At 35.5% G+C, this 25,048-nt stretch overlaps 1 long non-coding RNA gene across 1 annotated transcript; it reads left to right on the top strand.

Moving 5' to 3' along the window:
* Positions 1 to 23,349: 23,349 nt before the first annotated feature.
* On the top strand, positions 23,350 to 24,817 carry LOC127699059 (uncharacterized). Its single transcript, XR_007981059.1, has 2 exons — positions 23,350 to 23,833; positions 23,974 to 24,817. It is a non-coding gene; the product is annotated as an uncharacterized LOC127699059 (long non-coding RNA).
* Positions 24,818 to 25,048: the final 231 nt, after the last annotated feature.

The following is a 25,048-nucleotide window of genomic DNA, read 5'->3' on the forward strand; positions in this document are numbered from 1 at the left end:
TGGCCATTTTTGAAGATGCAAATAGATCCAAGTGAGTGACTAGTGTCTAGTTAAAAGAGCTTCCCTGAAACTACTGAACCAATTCAAACCAAAGTGACATGATTGATGGTGCTTAGTGGTGTGTAAAATATAGCTTAAATATTGTATGTCAATAAAAGACGAATGGAAACAAAAATAGATCATTTAGGCTCATGGAGCCTGTAGTTTACCGTTTTGCTGTGCTCACTGATAACAGCTTCATATCAGGATCAGTGCTGGGCTTATATACTTTGTTGTGTTTTTCTGATGAAGTATTGTTTATCTTTAAAATGTCACAAAGAGTGGGTCATGAATTAAATTGACCACTGTCTCGAGTCATAGGGAGGACTGGGCACTAACAATCATTATTAACCCTGCCAGGTTCTGTATGCGTTTGACCCATGTCATGGAGGATCAAATTGAGAATGGAAACTGGGAATGTGTTAAAGAGACAACAACCCGACCAAGGTGCAGAAAACAGCTCATAGCCACCAATGGGTCTTCAACACAGGTGCTGCTGTATTTCGGTGATTGTCATTGGTTGCTTGCTTTCATATTTTATTTTCGTTTCTGATTCTGATAGTGTGTTTTCAAAACAAGAACCAAAAGAATTTGTTAAGATTTGGGGCGGTCCAGAATTGCTTATACGATTTAATGCTAAAAAAGGATACGTTATCCAATTAAAGGAGGCGTACGCATTCTACGCCCCCCCCCCTTAATCCATACATACTTGGATTGAGGTGAGTGGATGGGTGGAAAAGAGGACCCGCCCACCCTTATGGGGCTACATGTCTCTTGCATATAGACTTTGTATGGCCCACTCCTAATGTTTTTTAGTGGTTCCCCCTTTTTTAAATCCTGGATCCGCACCGGATATGGTATATGAAACATTGATTGAAGATGAAAGGGTAAAATAAGATGTAAAGCAATGCATATATATTACTCTTCAGGCCTACATCTGTGGTAAAATCCCCTTTCGTCATCAATACAAATAAGTAGGATTATTTATCCAATGAAAGAAAAATAGATGCCTATCGGATCGCTTGCCAACACGTGTATTAAAAAAAGTAAGATATGAGATAACGTATTAAGGGAAATCATGAATTTATACAAAATAATTTTATATTCATTCGTATATCTGCATATCCTAGTTTTGTGAAAGGATCACCAAAAGTACCACCTACCGAGAGTTCAAATTTTTAAATTCATAATGAGAAAAATTACAATCAGTTATACTGACAAATTCTTTAAATAGGAATAAACCATAAAGGTAATGAAACCCGCGTGTTAAACTTCAAACAAAATACCATTAGCAAAGGTTACGGCTACAGCGATTATTAAAAAGAAATAGAAAGGGAGTCATAAAATTTAAATTGCATGTATTATAATATAATAGCCCAATCATTTATGACCTCGGAGTCAATACTTTCTATTTCTGTTTTCTGATATTTTCATTGCATATTTTACTATTTCTTATTTGCTATTTTCTATATACCGTAAAATACACCCCCCCAAAAAAAAAATATAAAAAAATAAAGAAAAATGAAAATATCACCCAAAAACTATAAAAAAAAATAGGATAATGCGCACGTTTCCGGACTAGTGTAACAAGAGAAAAAAAAACAAGAATACAGTAGAAACCGTATGTAAAATCAAGGATTTGTATTGTGAAATCAAATCCTTGGCAAAATGAAACAGTCAGTCGAATACATCGCGGACCAAGTATAACGTGTACAGGAAGTATTGCAGATTATCGACAAACTATCTGCTACTAATTCGATCACACCAAAAAAAAAAAAAAAAAAACACAGCAAAAATGCAGAAAAACAAATTAATTAAAAAAAAAACACTGTCGGTAATGGTTATACTATCTATAACAGTATAATGGAGGAACGATGCGACGCATGGTTGTGATTAATACGCCGCCTAGATAAACAAAACTGTGTATTGACCATTTAGTGATAGAAAAACCAGAGTTCAATTACTTAAAACCTTTACTAAATTCTTCCACAGATATAAAGATTTGGTTTTGAAGTATGGTTGTACCTGTAGAAAACTTATTTCAAACGGGATTGCACATCCTCATTTTTACGGCAATATTGTTTACCGAGCCCGAAAATTTAGAAACGATCCTGGTAAACTTATCGATCCTTTAAATAAACTTATTCTAAAAGGTTACCAATGCAACACTGTAATTAGATCATTAAATATTGTTTTTATTGCTACTAATATTGATTTTGTTATCAGTAAATTAAAAACAAACTAAATATTATTGTTATATACATATACACATTCATGGATCTACAATCTGTCGATGTCTGTATCTTGGCATTGCACAAGGTCATGTTTTTCTCTGACTGTTTATGACGTCTTTACGCTAAATCCATTGGATGTTGGATGTGTACGGATTGATAAATTAGTCTTAGATGCATGATTTTTTTTATTAGTTGTTAGTAGATTTGAGCTGTCAGTAACTGCGAGTACTCTCAGATCTGTACTTAGTGTCTTTTTGTTGTTTGTCCACTTGTATTTGTAGTATTTGTATTTTTATCCATTTGATGAGTTAAGCCTCTTTCAACTGATTTTTATAGTTCGTTCTTATGTTGTACTGTTACACCACTGTCCCAGGTTAGGGGGAGGGTTGGGATCCCGCTAACATGTTTAACCCCGCCACATTCTATATGTATGTGTCTGTCCAAAGTCAGGAGCCTGTAATTCGGTGGTTGTCGTTTGTTTATGTGTTACATATTTGTTTTTCGTTCATTTTTTGTACATAAATTAGGCCGTTAGTTTTCTCGTTTGAATTGTTTTACATTGTCATTTCGGGGCCTTTTATAGCTGACTGTGCGGTATGGGCTTTGCTCATTGTTGAAGGCTGTACGGTGACCTATAGTTGTTAATTTCTGTGTCATTTGGTCTCTTGTAGAAAGTTGTCTCATTGGCAATCATACCACATCTTCTTTTTTATATTCAAATATATAAATATTCATGTTATAACTTATTGTCCTACTTCCGTCAAAACTTTTAAACCAATAGCATGACACAAATTATTTTTCGAACAGCTCTGATATTTTCTCATAAATTATAGTCAAACCTAGAGAGGTTCGAATGAAATCTTCCCAGCATAGTATCATTGGTTTCCTTCCCCGTTACTTTTATTCCCCTGGTTAGAATAATGTAAACAATTTTCAATCAGAGATTACAGAAAAACTAAGATAGCTGATGATGTTTCAACAGCGCAGAAAACTTGCGATTGTAAAAGAAAACATATGATTATACAACCGTGTTATTTTTTTTGGATTTTCACCAGTGAAAATGCCGTATACCTATGATTTTTCAAGCTCATTCATAAAACCTCTTCCTAAATATTAGTCCAAATGATTATGACGTCTTGAAAGGCTATTATATTTTTTTTTCTTTGACGCCTTACATCGACGTCATAACGCCGAACTCATATTTTCAATTGGACATTAAGAGGGAATTTACTGCTTTATTAAAACGTTTAGCTGATTTCTCCTTAAGATGTTTCATTTTAGGAGTATAAAATATATTTTTGAACCAAACTCGGTAAAATTTGACGGACCTGAATTTCCGGATAATATAAAACAAAGGTTCCGGAAATTCGGGTCTGTCAAATTTTACCGAGTTTGCTGCAAAAATTTATTTATTCCCTCCTAAAAAGAAATCAGATAAACGTTTTTAAAAAAGCAGTAGATAATCTTCCGCCTCGGATGGAATTGTAACTTATTTTATTATTACTGTAGGGATTTATTGGAAATATTTTGCACAAACAAACACATAAAAGGTAAGATTAATACTTACCACCTTTTTAGGAAAAAATGTCTTGATAGAGTCGAAAGCACTAAACAGAGATCACTATTAGCATACCTGGCAGTCATACTCATAAAAACATCAAATGACATAAATCTCAACCCAGGACCTGAGTCAACTGTGTATCCATGTGGCATCTGTGACCACCCAGTAACATGGGACGATAGAGGAATAGTTTGTGACACATGCAATCAGTGGTACCATGTGTCATGCCAGTCGATGAACACTAAATCATATAATGAATATGCAAATGACAGTGCACTTGCATAGGATTGTATCACATGTGGATGTCCAAACTATTCAACACTATGCTATTCATTAATACTTACCACATCAAACCATTACAGCGTATTGTCTGACACCTCTCTTACCAGTCCAACGTCTTCAAAAAATATGAGACCCCTACATGCTTCAACACCGGATAAAAACGAGAACAGAAAACCATCAAAGAAATCTGAAACACCACTAAGATTATTAAATGTTAATTTCCAATCAATCAAAAGTAAACAAGGACAAGTACTAAATCTCATAGAAAGCACAAACCCAGATATCATCTTTGGTACCGAGACATGGGTAGACAATAAGATCACTGACAGTCAAATATTCCCTCCTGGATATAACATCTTCCGGAAAGACAGAAACTGTAGTGGAGGTGGCGTATTAGTAGCTATTAAAGATACATATATAACAACAGCCGTACCTGAACTACAAACAGACTGTGAAATTGTCTGGTGCAAACTTGAACTCATTGGACACAAAGCCATATACTTGAGCTCATACTACAACCCCAAAACATCCAACGAGAATGGGTACTTAGAACTTGAGAAGAGCCTAACCAGAGCGAACAACATAAAGAATGCTTTAATCATCATGGCTGGTGATTTCAACCTACCAGACTGGGACTGGAAAACCAAATCACTGAAGCCCAATACACAACATACCAACATACACCATAAGTTCACTGACATCCTGGACGATCATGGCTTACAACAAATGGTAGAGGAACCAACAAGAGAATCAAACATACTGGATCTCATAATTACAAACTATTCAAACTGCTTCAACAGAGTAGAAACAATACCTGGCATATCAGACCATGACATTGTCTTTGCAGAGTTGAATACCATACCATCTAAACAAACTCAAAAGCCAAGGAAAATATCCTTATATAAAAAAGCAAAGTGGGAAAACATCAGAGAAGATCTCAAATTGATAAATACTGAAATTACCAAGATGAACCATCATGAAGGTAGTACACAAGAAATGTGGGACTATTTTCAAGGCAAACTTGAAAATACTATAAATGCCAACATACCGCAAAAATCAGCTAGAACAAAAGACGGTAACCCTTGGATTACGGCAGACATCAAACGCCTAATACGGAAAAGAGACAAACATTACAAGAAAAAGAAAAAATCAGCTGATGCTAAGCATAACACCAAATATAAAGAACTAAAAAGACTGGTACAGAGAGAAATAAGACGAGCATATTGGAAATATGTAGAGGACATAATAACACCTGATCCCAAAGAAGACAAGCCAAACTGCATGAAACGTTTCTGGACATTCATCAAGCACAAAAGATCAGACGGAAACCAAATACCACCATTAAGGAACAATGGACTACTCCATCCTGACTCAGTTGAAAAGGCTAACATACTAAATAAGCAGTTCCAATCAGCTTTTTCTGAAAAAAACAACTTCACAGAAATAGATTTCAAAAACCGTTATGACATGACCAACAACAACTACCCTACACTTCAAGACCTGAACATAACAGAAAACGGAATAGCAAAACTATTATCCAACCTAAACCCATTTAAAGCTTCGGGTCCAGACACCATTACATCAAGGGTGCTGAAGGAATTAGCCAAAGACATTGCACCAATCCTAACAACCATCTTCAGGCGATCCTATGAAACAGGTGATTTACCGGACATATGGAAAAAGGCTAACGTAAGCCCAATATTCAAAAAGGGAAAACGGTTTGATGCAGTAAACTACCGCCCAGTCTCGCTTACCTGCATTTGCTGCAAAATCATGGAGCACATCGTAACAAGCCACATAATGACCCATGCTGACAAACACAACATACTGTATCCACTCCAACACGGATTCAGGAGAGACCTGTCCTGCGAAACACAATTAATTGAGTTTATTAATGATATCACCATAAACATGGACGCAGGAAAACAAACCGACTGCCTTATAATGCATTTTTCTAAGGCCTTTGATAAAGTAAGTCATCGCCTACTTACACACAAACTGGATCAATATGGCATAAAAGGGAAAACCAATAGGTGGATCAAAAACTTCCTCGCCGACAGGAAACAAGTCGTAGTTGTAGAAGGGGAAAAATCTGATACAATCAACGTCGATTCGGGCGTCCCACAAGGATCAGTTCTTGGACCCAGTTTGTTCCTTTTCTACATAAACGACAGGCCGGAGGGAATCCGATCAAGGGTAAGACTCTTTGCTGATGATACAATCATATACCTCACAATATCATCGGACACAGACAGCGACCACCTTCAGGAAGATCTGAATAAGCTGGCAATTTGGGAAAACAAATGGAAAATGGCATTTCATCCAGATAAATGTAATGTTCTTACCATAACAAGAAAACGTAAGCCTATTATAAAAGAATATGTACTGCATGGCCACACCCTCGAATCTCTAAATTCTGCAAAGTACCTTGGCTGCACCATCAGCTCCGATTTAAAATGGAATGAACAATCAAAAACATATGTGTCAAGGCAAACAAGACCATAGGCTTCCTCAAACGTAACTTGAACATCAATAACAACACAATAAAAGAAACTGCATACAAATCACTTGTAAGACCGACTCTAGAATATGCATGTACAGTCTGGGATCCTTATCAACAAAACAACAAAAAACGACTGGATATGGTACAGGGGAGAGCAGCCAGATATGTCACTAACAGATATCATAACACATCATCTGTTAGTGACATGCTTAACCAACTAGAATGGAAAACCCTCGAAGACCGTAGGAGAACATCAAGGCTTACAATGATGTATAAACTTGCCACCAGTAATACTCTCATTCCACCAGATAGGCTATCCAGAAACATCAACACTAATGGATACCAAGTACCATCTTGTAGGACCGAAGTGCGTAAGGAATCTTTTTACCCAAGGACGATTCGAGACTGGAATGCCCTACCACATACTGCCACCAATGCAGGTAGTCTTGAATGCTTCAAGACGTACCTGCATGAGATGAACTAGATCAACGCCAAGATGTTTTTAAATTCACTGTATATATGATGTATAGCACAAATTCAAATCAATTCAATATTTATTGTCTAAATTTTAAATGCGCATCCAAAAAGTGGCAAAATAATCAACTTATTGATGGTGGCCGCGTATTGGTAGAAGTAGAAGTAGAAGTAAGAAATTTTATATATGCAAAAATTTTTAGCCTTCAATGAAAATTTTATGGCTAAATTGGGTCTGAAAGTTGAGAGCAAAATATGCTCGCAAAGTCCAACCGAAAATAGTGGCTTCAGCATTATGACGTCACAGGAAGGCGTCAAAGCAAAAATTTTAAATAGCCTTCTAAGACGTCATAATTATTTGGACTACCTAAATATATGAATGAAAGTGTATTCTCGTCTGCAGGAGATGCAATAAAAAATCGTCTTTGTATATCGTTTGTGCACCTTTTTGTTTTAAATTTGAGGTGCAATCTGATATGTAAGGACAGATTATTTTTTTCGTCTTTTAAATTATAATAGTTTCTTGGTCGTCTGCACTCTACTCAGAGGGTGGTAAAGGGTTATTTTCGTGCAACGTGTTTTGCCATATTTATTTCACGTGCAGCCGTGAAAAAGGTTCGTTATTCACCGTGTTTCGTGAAATCGGTAAAAAGATCAACGTGCAAGAAATTTTTAATTGTTCGTTCATCGTGAAATGGCAATTTTATTTAGCGTTCTTCCGTGCAGACCCCCCCCCCCCCCCTTACGCCCCTCTACTCATCTGCCTCCGGTACTGTAGACTGTAGTCTTATCATTAATTTGTTAAAATATAAGGTAACATATTAGAAATTATTACAATGGAACAAGTAAACTTCAGATTTGGAGGATTCCGGTCTCAATCCACATGGAGTCTGATGGAATTTTACAAAAAAGTAAGTATTAATAAGGAAAATCATGTTAAATGATTTACCTTAATATTGAAACTCAAAATTTTAATCAATGACAAATAAGGAACCCAAGAGAAATAAGGAAAGTATATGATGTCTCCCAAAAATTATTTTCAACCAACTGTTAGTCCAATATCATATATATATTTCAGAATGTTTCATATTATATGTCTAAACAATGGTTTGCAAAAACATAATAGTCTGAATAAAATTTAACCAGTCTGGGGGATCAGGCTAACAGTGCACCCTGTAACTTTCTGGTTTTCTTTTTAATATTTTACGGTTCCAACCCATATACAGCTATATTAAACTTACCCTTTAGGGGTTAACCTTCGAGTAAATTAAACGCTGGGGCCAACTCTCCATCCAAGTCACATTTTGTAAAAGTACTAGTAAACCATTATAGGTCAAAGTACGGCCTTCAACACGAAGTCTTGGCTCACACCAAACAGAAAGCTATAAAGGGCCCCAAAAATGACTAGTGTGAAACCATTCAAACGGGAAAACCAACGGCCCGTTATAAGAAACGAGAAACACTTAAGAACCACATCAACAAACGACAACCACTGAACGTCAGGTTCCTGACTTAGGACAGGTGCAAACGAAATGCAGCGGGTTTAAACGTTTTAATAGGTACCAACCTTCATCCTTACCAGTGTATCCCAAACTCTGTCTGACCGACAAAATGTCAGACAAAAAATCATTGGGTCAGACAAAAATTAATAGATTTTTTAGTTGACAATTTAGTAGAAAAGGTCAAATATCTATTTCGGTCAGACAAACCCTTAAACAGTTTGGCATCGACTGCCTTACCTGAAACAATAGTGTAACATCACAACATACATGACATAGAAAGACGCACTATAAAATATCATTGAAATGATTTTACTCAATCAAAAGAAATACATGTATTAACTTAAACAATTGAACATACACTGAACGAATAAATTTGACAACTTTAAAGACTTGTTTTTTTTATTAAGAATTGAATGCTTCTTTTTGTAAATTTATTGGGGTGTAAAAGCTGAAGCGCTTCATTCTAAAAATGTACGCACGGTATTCAATACTTATAATTATATTTCTTTAATAGGATCATGAAAACACGATTTCTATCGAGTTTTTATTATCTATGTACTGTGGGAGCTCATGCCATCATTAATGTTACATTTCATTTGGAAATGAAGGTTGATTTTAGAATGACACGATATTGTTGTAGGCCAATCAAAATAACGTATTATAATGTAATGTAATTATTCTCATGTGAGAAAAAATAGACATGTTTGTGACAGATTTTAATTCCTTTTTTTTATTGTTATTATAAATTATATTTTTTAATGTGTCTCACCTAAACCACCTCACATTTAAACATATGTATCCTTATTTTGTTGATCCAGAGAATCTCAAGACAATCATTGCCGAGCAGGGGCATCTTTTAGATAAAGATGGTGGACTAAATATCCTTACAAGAGAAGAAGAAACAGAAAAAGAGGATACTTTCGTTCTTGAACCATGTATGTAATAATGTTGATGGAGAGAGTTATTTGGTACTCTTAACTATATTTTTTTCTGTCATTCTTGTTCTTGTCGTTGCAATTTCTGTGAAACCAAACAACAGAATTTCATGAAAGTTTGTAGATAATAAGGACATACTGAGCAGATGTGCATATCAACTGAAAATCATATTTCAACTTTATTTCTAGGAGTTATGCCCCTTTGAACCTTTATTTGTTTTTAATATAATATAACAACAGTATGTCATCGCAACTGCGCTGAAACCTCAACCTGAAACTTTGTAGATGTCAAATAAGATCACTATGAAGATGTGCTTATCTTTAATCATTATTATATAATATAATAATATTCAAAAGCACTTTTAAATACAGTGTATGAGCAGACCATTAACACATTTTCATACATTCATAGCAATATAATCAATATAAATGTACTTCTTATTATGATCTGACTGGTAATGACTATAAAGCTACAACTAAACTTTTAAAAATACCATATCTTGTAAGTATCACAGACATGTTTTTTTAGTTCTTTGTAAACATATTAATGTTATTGTGGTGGTGGCATACTTGGAATTCATGTACATTAGGTTTGATATATTATAACATCTGTAAACAATACACTTTACTTAATACTATCTTCTATTCCATCAGAGATATATTAAGATAATTGTAATCCATTTATACCTATATAATGCTTACAATATTTTTTGTTTAAGGTGGTACCCAACACCTTGACTAATATTAATTTGGCTCGTTTAATTTTCATAAAATTTTGACAAAATGTTTACTTTGACCCTTTGACAAAAAAAATATAAAAATTTCAAAAAATTTGAACCAACCACTTTATCAGAAAAATTTCATTGGTTATATAGCAGTTTGACAAACACTAATTTTGATCATTGAGAAGCTTATTATTTCCTTAACAATACAACGTAATTAAAACGCTTAGCTGATTTTTACAGAGTTATCTCCCTGTAGTGTTAGGTACCACCTTAAACTGACTATATAAATATAGATTCTACCACTGCATTGAGTGTGATACGATATTTATCCACTCGAGACAATTAAATTTTCAAATTTAAAACGCGAGGCTCGCCGAGCGTTTTAAATATTTAAAATTTAACTGTCGAGAGTGGATAAATATCGTATTACACGAGATTTGGTGGTGGAATCTGTTTCTCTAATGATTTTTAAACAATACACAGGCAAATTTATTCTTTCTTTTCGAATGATCTGCAAAAAGATGTGTTCTTTCCGCTATGTGACGTCATCAGGCATGGTCGCCTTTTTTCATGCCGTCACAATAGGAAATTCATAGGAAAGCAAGAAAATTCGACGTCATAATCAGATTTTAACCAATGAAGAACTGAGATCAAACGAACCACACGTTGATTAAATTTTTTTTATACAATGGGTGCAAAAAGGGATAAATTGACGAAGAATTAGAGAAACATTATTATGGTAAAATAAATGTAATTGGTTTGATGTCTGCATGTTGTTTGCTATCCATTTTCATATATATATACATTTGTACAAGTTTATATATAGACATTTTGTAATTGATTATCATTATAAAATTGAAAATGTCTTTGTAACAGGTTTTAGCACATTCCTTCTTCTTTCATTGAAAACTGATAAATATTCAGCAGCTATATAACTCTTGTAAAATTAAACTACTAGGTAAATGCCATCCATACCTTATTCCAATAACAAAATTTATGTAAATATAACGAGGAAACAATATTTATATACTACAAATATGACAACTTGTTCTTAAAAATTCTTTATGAAAAATAGAAAAAAATATTTTACATATACTCATATCTGTAAACATATTTTCTTTCCTTTTTTTTTTAACTCCAACAGACAAAATTTTTAAATCTTAATATCCACTTCAAATGATAATCAATTTAAGATTTGATTGACATAACAATCATTCTTTTCAAACTAAAGTTCCTCATTTAGAAAAAAATGTATTCCAAATATTATTTTAATAGCTAAATCAACAAGTACCAGTGTTGTGAACATAGTGGCAGACTAAGAAGTACCATCAACTAGCAAGGCTGCAGAGGAAGAAAATGGTGTGCACTTTTATAACATGTGTCTGCAGATTTAACAGAATGGAAAAAAAATAAATGTTGGAATTTAATCATAAAATGAAAAATTATAATGTATATCTAAAGCCCTTTATATCAGTTTTTTCCTAACATTAAAAGATGGTATACATGGTATACAAAAACAATTATTATATGATTAAAAAATATCTTTTCTCATTGGCTAGAAGCATAAACAATTTTGTTTGATAAAACCTTATATTCATCGTGGGATAAATCATGATTCACACTGACCACTTCCAACAGATTGAATTTGGTACTACACATATACACCTTATCACTAATCCCGCTTGACCCGAGAATCAGTCCCGCTCGAACTTTTGACGTCATACAACAATCACGTTTTCATTGTGGCGTCAGATATTTTCTATCATGATGTCAAAATTTTACGGGAACTTGTGTGATGTCGAGTAATGGCGGACAAATAGCGATAAGGTGTATTGAATATTGCAGTGTTAAATATGTATGAAATTGCTGGTACACCGGAAGCCATCTTGGATCGTATCGTCTGCCCAAACTTCCAAGCAAGGACCGAAGCTCATAAACTCGGCAATCAAACTTCGGAAAAGTCCGGAGAGCCGACAACCTTGCTTCGGAAGTGGTAGACTCTACGTATCACTAGCCTAGGGTAGTATGAATATTCATGAGTTTTAAGAAGCAACGCGGGATACGAGATCACGTCATTGGCGCGATTATCTAATTTCACAGAACTATCAGCAAGCGGAAAACAAAAATATGTTCAGAAGTTCTTAGATATTTCCCAAGATGTAGGGCATATATCACTGGAACAGAGACGATACCAAAATAAGTATTTTGAATACTGAATCAGCTTTAGATATTGTGTACAAACACGGCATCTAGGCACTCAAAAGACGATTATTAAAGGGGGAGTTACACGCAACGAATGCATACCAGGGCTACCCTATGTGTTACATATGAAAACATACAGAAGAGCTATATTAAACCAGCGACAGTAACAGATTCAAATTTTCATTTAGGGGGGGGGGCTGCTCCAGTCCATGGCATAGGGACTTTTATACATACATTTAAAAAAAAAACGAAAAAACGTATGCCCCTACTGTAGACGATTTATTGGCTATTGATCTGTAGTCCAGTCCCTATATATGCTCCAGTCATGCCTGGGTGATTCCCTATATATCCACCAAATTTTCCCTACAAGAGGGGGGTCCAATGCACCATGCTCACCCCCTAAATCAGTGTTTGAGAGACACATATTCACTTGTATATATGTCTCAGAATAAACCAATGTAAAACCATACCTTAGCCTAACTCAATTACTGATTAGACCAATAATTATGATGTCTTGAAAGGCTATTTTATTTTTTTTGGTCATAATTATCTGGACTACTGCTACCTATGATCCCATCATTAACATATGGTCGAAGGGGGTGGGGCTAGGGTGTTTGTTTCATCTTGCACACAGTTACAGGGTTTGGTACAGACATCTGGCTGTTGTTGTAAACCAGACACCCCATTCATATACATTTATTGTACATGTATTTTTGTTTGCAAGAATCTGTATATTTATTTTTACCTGTTGTTCATATAAATTTCAGAAGAAAATCATTACCCATTGATCCATAAATATATATTTTCCAAGCTACCATAAATATGAACTATGACATCTTTAGATGTAACTAAAAACCTGGGTTCTTTCATATTATTGAACAAAAACATCAGTACACAATTTTACAGACATCTAAGATTATCATAACATTTAGACATGCTATCTGGTTATTAACTTTAACTGATTTTATAAATTTTTTGTAGTAATCCTTGCATTCTGTTATTTTTAAAGGAATGCATAATGCATTGTTCATACAAAAGAATATATGTTTGTTTGCCCTAACCCTACCTACCCAAAACATAGCTGCCTACCCAAATTCTTTTATTGTTCTGATGTGAAAAAGTTTTCTTTTAATCTGATAGGCATGAAGACTAAAAAACATCTGACACTTCAATTTCCCTTTGCTGTGAGAAAAAAGAAAATGCCTACCAACCTACCCACCGTCTCTAAAATGTATCTTTGGGTAGGGTAATGGCAAACTAAAATATTTATAAGTGTAGCCTTACAAATGTGACATCAAAATTTATCAGTGTAAAAATTATTTCAGGTTTAAACAGTCTTCTTGAAAACTTGGACATAATGACATAAAAATCTGCTAAAAGGTGTGCAAATTGAGCAGGGAATGCCCCACAAACCCTTTCTGTTAGTTAACATTTACAGTGTCCAGTTATGTACCCCTTTAAGTTTATTCTGTCCTTTTAAATTTGTGAATAAAGGAAGTATCTTTATTAATAATTTATATATATATATGCTCTTAAAAGGTAAATTTACAAATGATATATTATGTTCAAAACAAGCTGATTACTTTTTATTTAGTTCTAAGTAAAAACTAGTAGTAAGGGAATTTAGACAATTTTTTAAAAATTTCAACCTAAGGTCAAATATATAAATTTCACTTGTCCACTTAATCATGTTAATATGAAAAACTTAAGTGCAAGGAGTAATTATTTGTCTACATTTCTTGTTTCAGCAATTGCTGTACCTTTCCAGTTACTTATTATGTGTTGTGTATTAATTTGACTATAACACTTTTGAGTGACTGGATAGGTTGATAATATTCATCAATCGAAAAAGAAACTGGAGAGATTGGTAATGGTTTTACACAGCAGCAATTGAAGGTACACAAATTAAGGTTGTCATATCAGCCTACAAAGTCATATCAATAGCCCAGGCTAGTGGTCAATAAGCATGAGTCATCAGACATCAGTCATATCAATGGCCTAGGGTAGTGGTCAATTATCAGGAGTGATCAGTCAACAGTCCTATCAATAACCTAGGGTAGTCGTCAGTTATCTGGAATGACCAGTTAACAAAGTCATATCACTAGCCTAAGGTAGTAGTCAATTATCTGGAATGACCAGTTAACAAAGTCATATCACTAGCCTAGGGTAGTAGTCAATTATCTTGAATGACCAGTTAACAAAGCCATACCACTAGTATAGGGTAGTGGTCATTTATCAGATCAGTTAAGTTAACAAATCCATATCACTAGCCTAGAGTAGTGGTTAATTATCAGGAGTGATCAGTTAACAAAGTCACATCACTAGCCTAGGGTAGTTGTCAATTATTAGGAGTGATCAGTAAACAAAGCCATATCACTAGCCTAGGGTAGTGGTCAATTATCAGGAGTGATCAGTTTACAAAGTCATATCACTAGCCTAGGATAGTGGTCAATTATCTGGAATGACCAGTTTACAAAGTCATATACTAGCCTAGGGTAGTGGTCAATTATCTGGAATGACCAGTTAACAAAGTCATATCACTAGCCTAGGGTAGTAGTCAATTATCTGGAATGACCAGTTAACAAAGTCATATCACTAGCCTAGGGTAGTGGTCAATTATCAGGAGTGATCAGTTTACAAAGTCATATCACTAGCCTAGGGTAGTGGTCAATTGTCAGGAATGATCAGTTAATAAAGTCATATCACTAGCCTAGGGTAGTGGTCACTTATCAGCTAGCATACGGTAGTTGTCAGTAATGTGACATATAACAAGCCTAGGGTAGTTGTCAGTTATGTGTCATATCACTAGCTTAGGGACGTTGTCAGTTATGTGTCATATCACTAGCCATAGGAAGTTGTCAGTTATGTGTTATATCACTAGCCCAGGGTAGTTGTCAGTTATGTGGCATATCACTAGCTTAAGGAAATTGTAAGTTATTTGTCATATCACTAGCCCAGGGTAGTTATCAGTAATGTCTTATATCACTAGCTTAGGGTAAATTTCATTAATGTGTCATATCACTAGCCTAGAGTAGTTGTATGTAAGTGTCATATCACTAGCCTACGGTAGTTGTCAGGAACATGTCATATCACTAGCCTAGGGTAGTAGTCAATTATCAGGAATGATCAGTTAAGTTAACAAAGCCATATCACTAGCCTATGGTAGTGGTCATTTATCTAGAATGACCAGTTAACAAAGCCATATTACTAGTATAGGGTAGTCTATAGTAGTGATATGACAAATTACTGACAACTCCCCTAGGCTAGTGATATGACACATTACTGACAACTACCTTAGGCTAGTGATATATCTGTTGTTTTATAATGACTCATAACTAAAAACTACCCTGAGCTAGTGATATAACACATAACTGACAACTACCCTAGGCTAGTGATATAACTTTGTTGTTTTATGACACATAGCTGACAACTTTCGTAGGTTTATATTGATATGACACATAACTGACAACTACCATATGCTAGTGATATAACACATAACTGACAACTATTCAAGGCTAGTGATATGACACATAACTGACAACTACCCTATACTAGTGATATGGCTTTGTTAACTGGTCATTCCAGATAAATGACCACTACCCTAGGCTAGTGATATGGCTTTGTTAACTTAACTGATCATTCCTGATAATTGACTACTACCTTAGGCTAGTGATATGACATGTTACTGACAACTACCGTAGGCTAGTGATATGACACATTACATACAACTACTCTAGGCTAGTGATATGACACATTAATGACAACTACCCTAATCTAGTGACATGAGACATTACTGATAACTAACCTGGGCTAGTGATATGACAAATAACTTATAATTTCCTTAAGCTAGTGATATGCCACATAACTGACAACTATCCTGGGCTAGTGATATAACACATAACTGACAACTTCCTATGGCTAGTGATATGACACATAACTGACAACGTCCCTATGCCAGTGATATGACACATAGCTGACAACTACCCTAGGCTTGTGATATGACACATTACTGACAACTACCGTATGCTAGCTGATAAGTGACCACTATCGTAGGCTAGTGATATGACTTTGTTAAATGATCATTCCTGATAATTGACCACTACCCTAGGCTAGTGATATGGCTTTGTTAACTTAACTGATCATTCCTGATAATTGACTACTACCCTAGGCTAGTGATATGACATGTTACTAACAACTACCGTAGGCTAGTGATATGACACATTACATACAACTACTCTAGGCTAGTGATATGACACATTAATGACAACGACCCTAAGCTAGTGACATGAGACATTACTGACAACTACCGTATGCTAGCTGATAAGTGACCACTATCGTAGGCTAGTGATATGACTTTGTTAACTGATCATTCCTGATAATTGACCACTACCCTAGGCTAGTGATATGACTTTGTTAACTGATCACTCCTGATAATTGACTACTACCCTAGGCTACTGATATGACTTTGTTAACTGGTCATTCTAGATAATTGACCACTACTCTAGGCTAGTGATATGACTTTGTTAACTGGTCATTCCAGATAATTGATTACTACCCTAGGCTAGTGATATGACTTTTTTAACTGGTCATTCCAGATAATTGACCACTACCCTAGGCTAGTGATATGACTTTGTAAACTGATCACTCCGGATAATTGACCACTACCCTAGGCTAGTGATATGGCTTTGTTAACTGGTCATTCAAGATAATTGACCACTACCCTAGGCTAGTGATATGACTTTGTTAACTGATCACTCCTAATAATTGACCACTACCCTAGGCTAGTGATATGACTTTGTTAACTGATCACTCCTGATAATTGACCACTACCCTAGGCTAGTAATATGGCTTTGTTAACTGGTCATTCAAGATAATTGACCACTACCCTAGGCTAGTGATATGACTTTGTTAACTGATCACTCCTAATAACACTTTTGAGTGACTGGATAGGTTGATAATATTCATCAATCGAAAAAGAAACTGGAGAGATTGGTAATGGTTTTACACAGCAGCAATTGAAGGTACACAAATTAAGGTTGTCATATCAGCCTACAAAGTCATATCAATAGCCCAGGCTAGTGGTCAATAAGCATGAGTCATCAGACATCAGTCATATCAATGGCCTAGGATAGTGGTCAATTATCAGGAGTGATCAGTCAACAGTCCTATCAATAACCTAGGGTAGTCGTCAGTTATCTGGAATGACCAGTTAACAAAGTCATATCACTAGCCTAAGGTAGTAGTCAATTATCTGGAATGACCAGTTAACAAAGTCATATCACTAGCCTAGGGTAGTAGTCAATTATCATGAATGACCAGTTAACAAAGCCATACCACTAGTATAGGGTAGTGGTCATTTATCAGATCAGTTAAGTTAACAAATCCATATCACTAGCCTAGAGTAGTGGTTAATTATCAGGAGTGATCAGTTAACAAAGTCACATCACTAGCCTAGGGTAGTTGTCAATTATTAGGAGTGATCAGTAAACAAAGCCATATCACTAGCCTAGGGTAGTGGTCAATTATCAAGAGTGATCAGTTTACAAAATCATATCACTAGCCTAGGGTAGTGGTCAATTATCTGGAATGACCAGTTTACAAAGTCATATACTAGCCTAGGGTAGTGGTCAATTATCTGGAATGACCAGTTAACAAAGTCATATCACTAGCCTAGGGTAGTGGTCAATTATCAGGAGTGATCAGTTTACAAAGTCATATCACTAGCCTAGGGTAGTGGTCAATTGTCAGGAATGATCAGTTAATAAAGTCATATCACTAGCCTAGGGTAGTGGTCACTTATCAGCTAGCATACGGTAGTTGTCAGTAATGTGACATATAACAAGCCTAGGGTAGTTGTCAGTTATGTGTCATATCACTAGCTTAGGGACGTTGTCAGTTATGTGTCATATCACTAGCCATAGGAAGTTGTCAGTTATGTGTTATATCACTAGCCCAGGGTAGTTGTCAGTTATGTGGCATATCACTAGCTTAAGGAAATTGTAAGTTATTTGTCATCTCACTAGCCCAGGGTAGTTATCAGTAATGTCTTATATCACTAGTTTAGGGTAGATGTCATTAATGTGTCATATCACTAGCCTAGAGTAGTTGTATGTAATGTGTCATATCACTAGCCTACGGTAGTTGTCAGGAACATGTCATATCACTAGCCTAGGGTAGTAGTCAATTATCAGGAATGATCAGTTAAGTTAACAAAGCCATATCACTAGCCTAGGGTAGTGGTCATTTATCTAGAATGACCAGTTAACAAAGCCATATTACTAGTATAGGGTAGTCTATAGTAGTGATATGACAAATTACTGACAACTCCCCTAGGCTAGTGATATGACACATTACTGACAACTACCTTAGGCTAGTGATATATCTGTTGTTTTATAATGACTCATAACTAAAAACTACCCTGAGCTAGTGATATAACACATAACTGACAACTACCCTAGGCTAGTGATATAACTTTGCTGTTTTATGACACATAGCTGACAACTTTCGTAGGTTTATATTGATATGACACATAACTGACAACTACCATATGCTAGTGATATAACACATAACTGACAACTATTCAAGGCTAGTGATATGACACATAACTGACAACTACCCTATACTAGTGATATGGCTTTGTTAACTGGTCATTCCAGATAAATGACCACTACCCTAGGCTAGTGATATGGCTTTGTTAACTTAACTGATCATTCCTGATAATTGACTACTACCTTAGGCTAGTGATATGACATGTTACTGACAACTACCGTAGGCTAGTGATATGACACATTACATACAACTACTCTAGGCTAGTGATATGACACATTAATGACAACTACCCTAATCTAGTGACATGAGACATTACTGATAACTAACCTGGGCTAGTGATATGACAAATAACTTACAATTTCCTTAAGCTAGTGATATGCCACATAACTGACAACTATCCTGGGCTAGTGATATAACACATAACTGACAACTTCCTATGGCTAGTGATATGACACATAACTGACAACGTCCCTATGCCAGTGATATGACACATAGCTGACAACTACCCTAGGCTTGTGATATGACACATTACTGACAACTACCGTATGCTAGCTGATAAGTGACCACTATCGTAGGCTAGTGATATGACTTTGTTAAATGATCATTCCTGATAATTGACCACTACCCTAGGCTAGTGATATGGCTTTGTTAACTTAACTGATCATTCCTGATAATTGACTACTACCCTAGGCTAGTGATATGACATGTTACTAACAACTACCGTAGGCTAGTGATATGACACATTACATACAACTACTCTAGGCTAGTGATATGACACATTAATGACAACGACCCTAAGCTAGTGACATGAGACATTACTGACAACTACCGTATGCTAGCTGATAAGTGACCACTATCGTAGGCTAGTGATATGACTTTGTTAACTGATCATTCCTGATAATTGACCACTACCCTAGGCTAGTGATATGACTTTGTAAACTGATCACTCCTGATAGTTGACTACTACCCTAGGCTACTGATATGACTTTGTTAACTGGTCATTCCAGATAATTGACCACTACTCTAGGCTAGTGATATGACTTTGTTAACTGGTCATTCCAGATAATTGATTACTACCCTAGGCTAGTGATATGACTTTTTTAACTGGTCATTCCAGATAATTGACCACTACCCTAGGCTAGTGATATGACTTTGTAAACTGATCACTCCGGATAATTGACCACTACCCTAGGCTAGTGATATGGCTTTGTTAACTGGTCATTCAAGATAATTGACCACTACCCTAGGCTAGTGATATGACTTTGTTAACTGATCACTCCTAATAATTGACCACTTCCCTAGGCTAGTGATATGACTTTGTAAACTGATCACTCCTGATAATTGACCACTACCCTAGGCTAGTAATATGGCTTTGTTAACTGGTCATTCAAGATAATTGACCACTACCCTAGGCTAGTGATATGACTTTGTTAACTGATCACTCCTAATAATTGACCACTACCCTAGGCTAGTGATGTGACTTTGTTAACTGATCACTCCTGATAATTAACCACTACTCTAGGCTAGTGATATGGATTTGTTAACTTAACTGATCTGATAAATGACCACTACCCTATACTAGTGGTATGGCTTTGTTAACTGGTCATTCAAGATAATTGACTACTACCCTAGGCTAGTGATATGACTTTGTAAACTAATCACTCCTGATAATTGACTACTACCCTAGGCTAGTGATATGACTTTGTAAACTAATCACTCCTGATAATTGACTACTACCCTAGGCTAGTGATATGGCTTTGTTAACGGGTCATTCAAGATAATTGACCACTACCCTAGGCTAGTGATATGACTTTGTTTACTGGTCATTCCAAGACATCATAATTATTGGTCTAATCAGTAACTGAGTTAGGCTAAGGTATGGTTTTACATTGGTTTATTCTGAGACATATATACAAGTGAATATGTGTCTCTCAAACACTGATTTAGGGGGTGAGCAGGGTGCATTGGACCCCCCTCTTGTAGGGAAAATTTGGTGGATATATAGGGAATCACCCAGGCATGACTGGAGCATATATAGGGACTGGACTACAGATCAGATATATAGCCAATAAATCGTCTACAGTAGGGGCATACGTTTTTTCGTTTTTTTCAAAATGTATGTAGACGATTGACGCGCTATAATATATTACATATATTTGACCTGTAGTCAAGACTGAAGTCATAGGCGGATCCAGGTGGGGGGGGGGGGGGGGGGGGGGGGCTGGGGGTCCCGGCCCCCCCTTTCGTGGGAAAAATTTGTTTGATTATATAGAGAATCAGTGAAGCATGACTGGATCGGGCCCCCCTTATGAAAAGTTCTGGATCCGCCACTGGAAGTCCCTATGCCAGGGACTGGAGCAGCCCCCCCCTAAATGAAAATTTGGATCTGTTACTGTCGCTGGTTTAATATAGCCCTTCAAAGTGTTTTAAATGCACTGGGCAACTTTTTTTTTTTTTATAGAAGATCAATTGACCCAAAGAGCAGAAAACAGTCCATGGCCACCAATGGATCTTCAATGCAACGAGAAAATCCCACAACCGGAGGCGGGCTTCAGCTGACTCCTAAACAAAACTGTATACTATCAAACATACTATTTAGGTAAGGAATTGTGTATTAATTTATGTACTGAGTTGTGTCATAAGGTATTAACTATGGTCAATTATGGTAAGAATTAAAGTTGACTTAGTGTCTAAACCAGCTACATATTTGGCGAGGTAGATGCCTTAAGAAAGACATGGAATAATAGTATTTGAAAAAAAGTGTAGAAATACACTTTGATATTAATACACATGCAACTTGTACCAAATTTTATTCAATTACATACACAATCATAAGCTATGGATACATTACTTCCATAATTCTGATGATCAAATGCTTAATTTGGTATCTTATCTTTTCACATTAATTCATAAACAGTAATATTTCATAATTTTTTATTTACAAAGGATCTTTATGCAAGTGTAGTAGCTATTTGACCTCTTTTTTTAAATTATAGGCAAATAATATATCAAAAGTTGTTAAAAGATGATTCAATGGTGTTAAAACTTTCTGCAAGTCATTTAATACATCAATGCTTTCATGATATGGCTTTAATAATTCAGAATTTTGCACCAATTAAAATCTTGAGTGTTCACATAAACCCAGCATGGCTGCTATATAAAATTTTATTGGTTTGCTCAGGTTAAGAGATTTGAAATATTACCAATCACTGATGAGTAAAACCTAAATTATTGATAATTATAGTTTTCATAAATAAAAAAAATCCGCGAATCGTTGATCTAGTCTTTTGCATATACCAGTATGACGTCATGTATGTCCGGTGTCAAACTTTTACATCACACATTAATATTTTGTACGCTTCAGAATGTAATAAAATTTGATAAAAAGAGGATTTCCAGGTTAAAAATGTGAGTGTTATGTGTATTATTGAAGAAATCACATATGCCCGTTGCCATGGACGAAATGCATATCGCATTAACCTTTGAAAGTTTACAATGACCTAACGAATAGCCAATGGAAATGTCGTAATATCGTCTCCTGATGCTGGATAAGCCAATCAAAATCAACGTAGTTTTCATATCACTTTTTCGTATCACACTCCGTGCAGTGTGATTCGAGAAATATCTCTGCAAACAACAGTCGGAAAGCTGACCTCGGTTTGACCCCATTTCTTAAAACAACAATGGAAGTCATGTGACTACCATATTTGGGCATTTTTATTGTCATTTTTTACTTCAACTGAAACGAGTCTGTTTCCTCCAAAAAGTCATATAAAATGAAATCAAATCATGCTGTACGTTACAAATGCCAACTGAGTATATTTTTTAGAAGTTCTAACATACAAATTCAACCCCAGTTTTTGGTGGGGTTCGTGTTGCTTAGTCTTTAGTTTTCTATGTTGTGTCATCTGTACTATTATTTGTCTGTTTGTCTTTTCATTTTTGGCCATGGCGTTGTCAGTTTGATTTCGATCTATGAGTTTGACTGTCCCTCTGGTATCTTTCGTCCCTCTTTTGTTTTGATTAAGCGTACTGAATTAGAATACGAAGCCTTCAAACCCTAGGTCGTATTAAAAGTATTTCAGGGCAGTTTCTGAGTGCTAAGTCAATATGTTTCTAGACCACAAATGCAAGTAAGTCACACTTCCTGTAATTATGAAAAGAGTGATTAAAATGCAAGTCTGAAAGAGATTGTTTTAATTTCAAAGGACAAGACTTTTATGTAACCATTGTACATGTAATATTTGCATTTACTTTTGCAGGATTTCTTCATCACAAAAAATAATATTAACAATGAATGATTTTTTCTAGTCATCTTAAATTCAAGGATGTGCACAGAACACGTTCTCATCTAAAATTAGAAATTCTCATATGCCACTTAACTGATTTTTGTGTGAAAAAGCTACATCTTTTGGGGTGATTGATATATTTCGCGTTAAAAAGTCACTGTATAGCATTATTAATATTTGTCTGTCGTTTTTTTGCAAGATTTGTGGTCTTTTTTTGTAAATGCGAATCCAAAACTTCATCATTTTATGATAAACCTTTTTCATAGGATGCTAGAATGAACTATTTCAACACCCAGGAAATAGTTGAAGCAAATGAACCTTAAAAAATTACTCATTCTGCATTTTTGTTATACTTTTATGCCATTTTTGAAATATATACATAACATAGCATTTGCCCATCTTTATTTCAGATGTTTCAATGAAAAGTATGCTAAATTCAGTCTGTTTTCTCTTACTTGTATTTGTCAGGTCTGTATGCCTGCATACCGACCTGGTGTATGCTAAACCCTCACTCTATGTGTATACTAGAATTTGTCAGGTTAGTATGCCAGCATACCGACCTGGTGTATGCTAAACTCTCACTCTATTCATATACTAGTATTTGTCAGGTCTGTATGCCTGCATACCGACCTGGTGTATGCTAAACCCTCACTCTATGTGTATACTTGAATTTGTCAGGTCGGTATGCCAGCATACCGACCTGGTGTATGCTAAACTCTCACTCTATTCATATACTAGTATTTGTCAGGTCTGTATGCCTGCATACCGACCTGGTGTATGCTTAACTCTTACTCTATGCGTACAAATGTATACTAGAATTTGTCAGGTCTGTATGCCAGCATACTGACTTGGTGTGTGCTAAACTCTCACTGTATGCGTATACTAGTATTTGTCAAGTCTGTATGCCTGCATACCGACCTGGCGTATGCTAAACTCTCACTTTCTGCGTATATTAGTATTTGTCAGGTCTGTATGCCTGCATATAGACTCAAATTATTATTTATTTTGGCATTTTTCTGCCAGGTACTTGTATGCCTGCATGGATTCTAAAATTTTATTCTGGATTCATGTTTGTATTGGCAAGTCTGTCTGCCTGAATGCTAAGCATTTACTGTGTAGTAACATTTCTTATTTACTTATGTTTGCATAACCAACCCCCATAGAAAATAAGGAGATGTGTATGATTTTGAAAGAGACATACAAATGTATCTCCATCAAACATGTCAAAGGCCGAATTACATCGATGTAAGGAATTACTTATGTATAGCTTTCAACTTCGTTTGAATTTGAAAGAAAGCTCTCAATTCTTAACTGCAACACTCAGGGGTTTATTCCTGTATATCAACCCGCTTTTCAATAAACTCTTGTAATAAAATGGAATTCATAGGTTTGATTGTCGGCATACCGACCTATAGTCCTATACACATTGGAACATAAAAGTTTGCATATTTGTTTGACATTTTCAGTTCACGGTATTCTTGCATACAACACTGGTGTACGGTGAACACTTATTTTTTTTTTACTTGGATATATACAAGATTTGATTGCCTGTATACCCACCTATGTTCTATTAAATTATAGTTTTACATACATTTTAGTATTGTCAAACCAAGCTGGTGTTCATTGAGCTAGTGTATTTGTGTAGGGTTTGCCTCCAGTCTAAAATTTCTGCATATTTTATGGCACTTATTGGATATTTAGCAAGCTGAATGGTTTGCATTCTAACCAGCTGTATGTTGTACATGTATTCATA

Source organism: Mytilus californianus, unplaced genomic scaffold (assembly GCF_021869535.1).
Source record: "Mytilus californianus isolate M0D057914Y unplaced genomic scaffold, xbMytCali1.0.p SCAF_4, whole genome shotgun sequence".
In the NCBI taxonomy this organism is placed as follows: domain Eukaryota; kingdom Metazoa; phylum Mollusca; class Bivalvia; order Mytilida; family Mytilidae; genus Mytilus; species Mytilus californianus.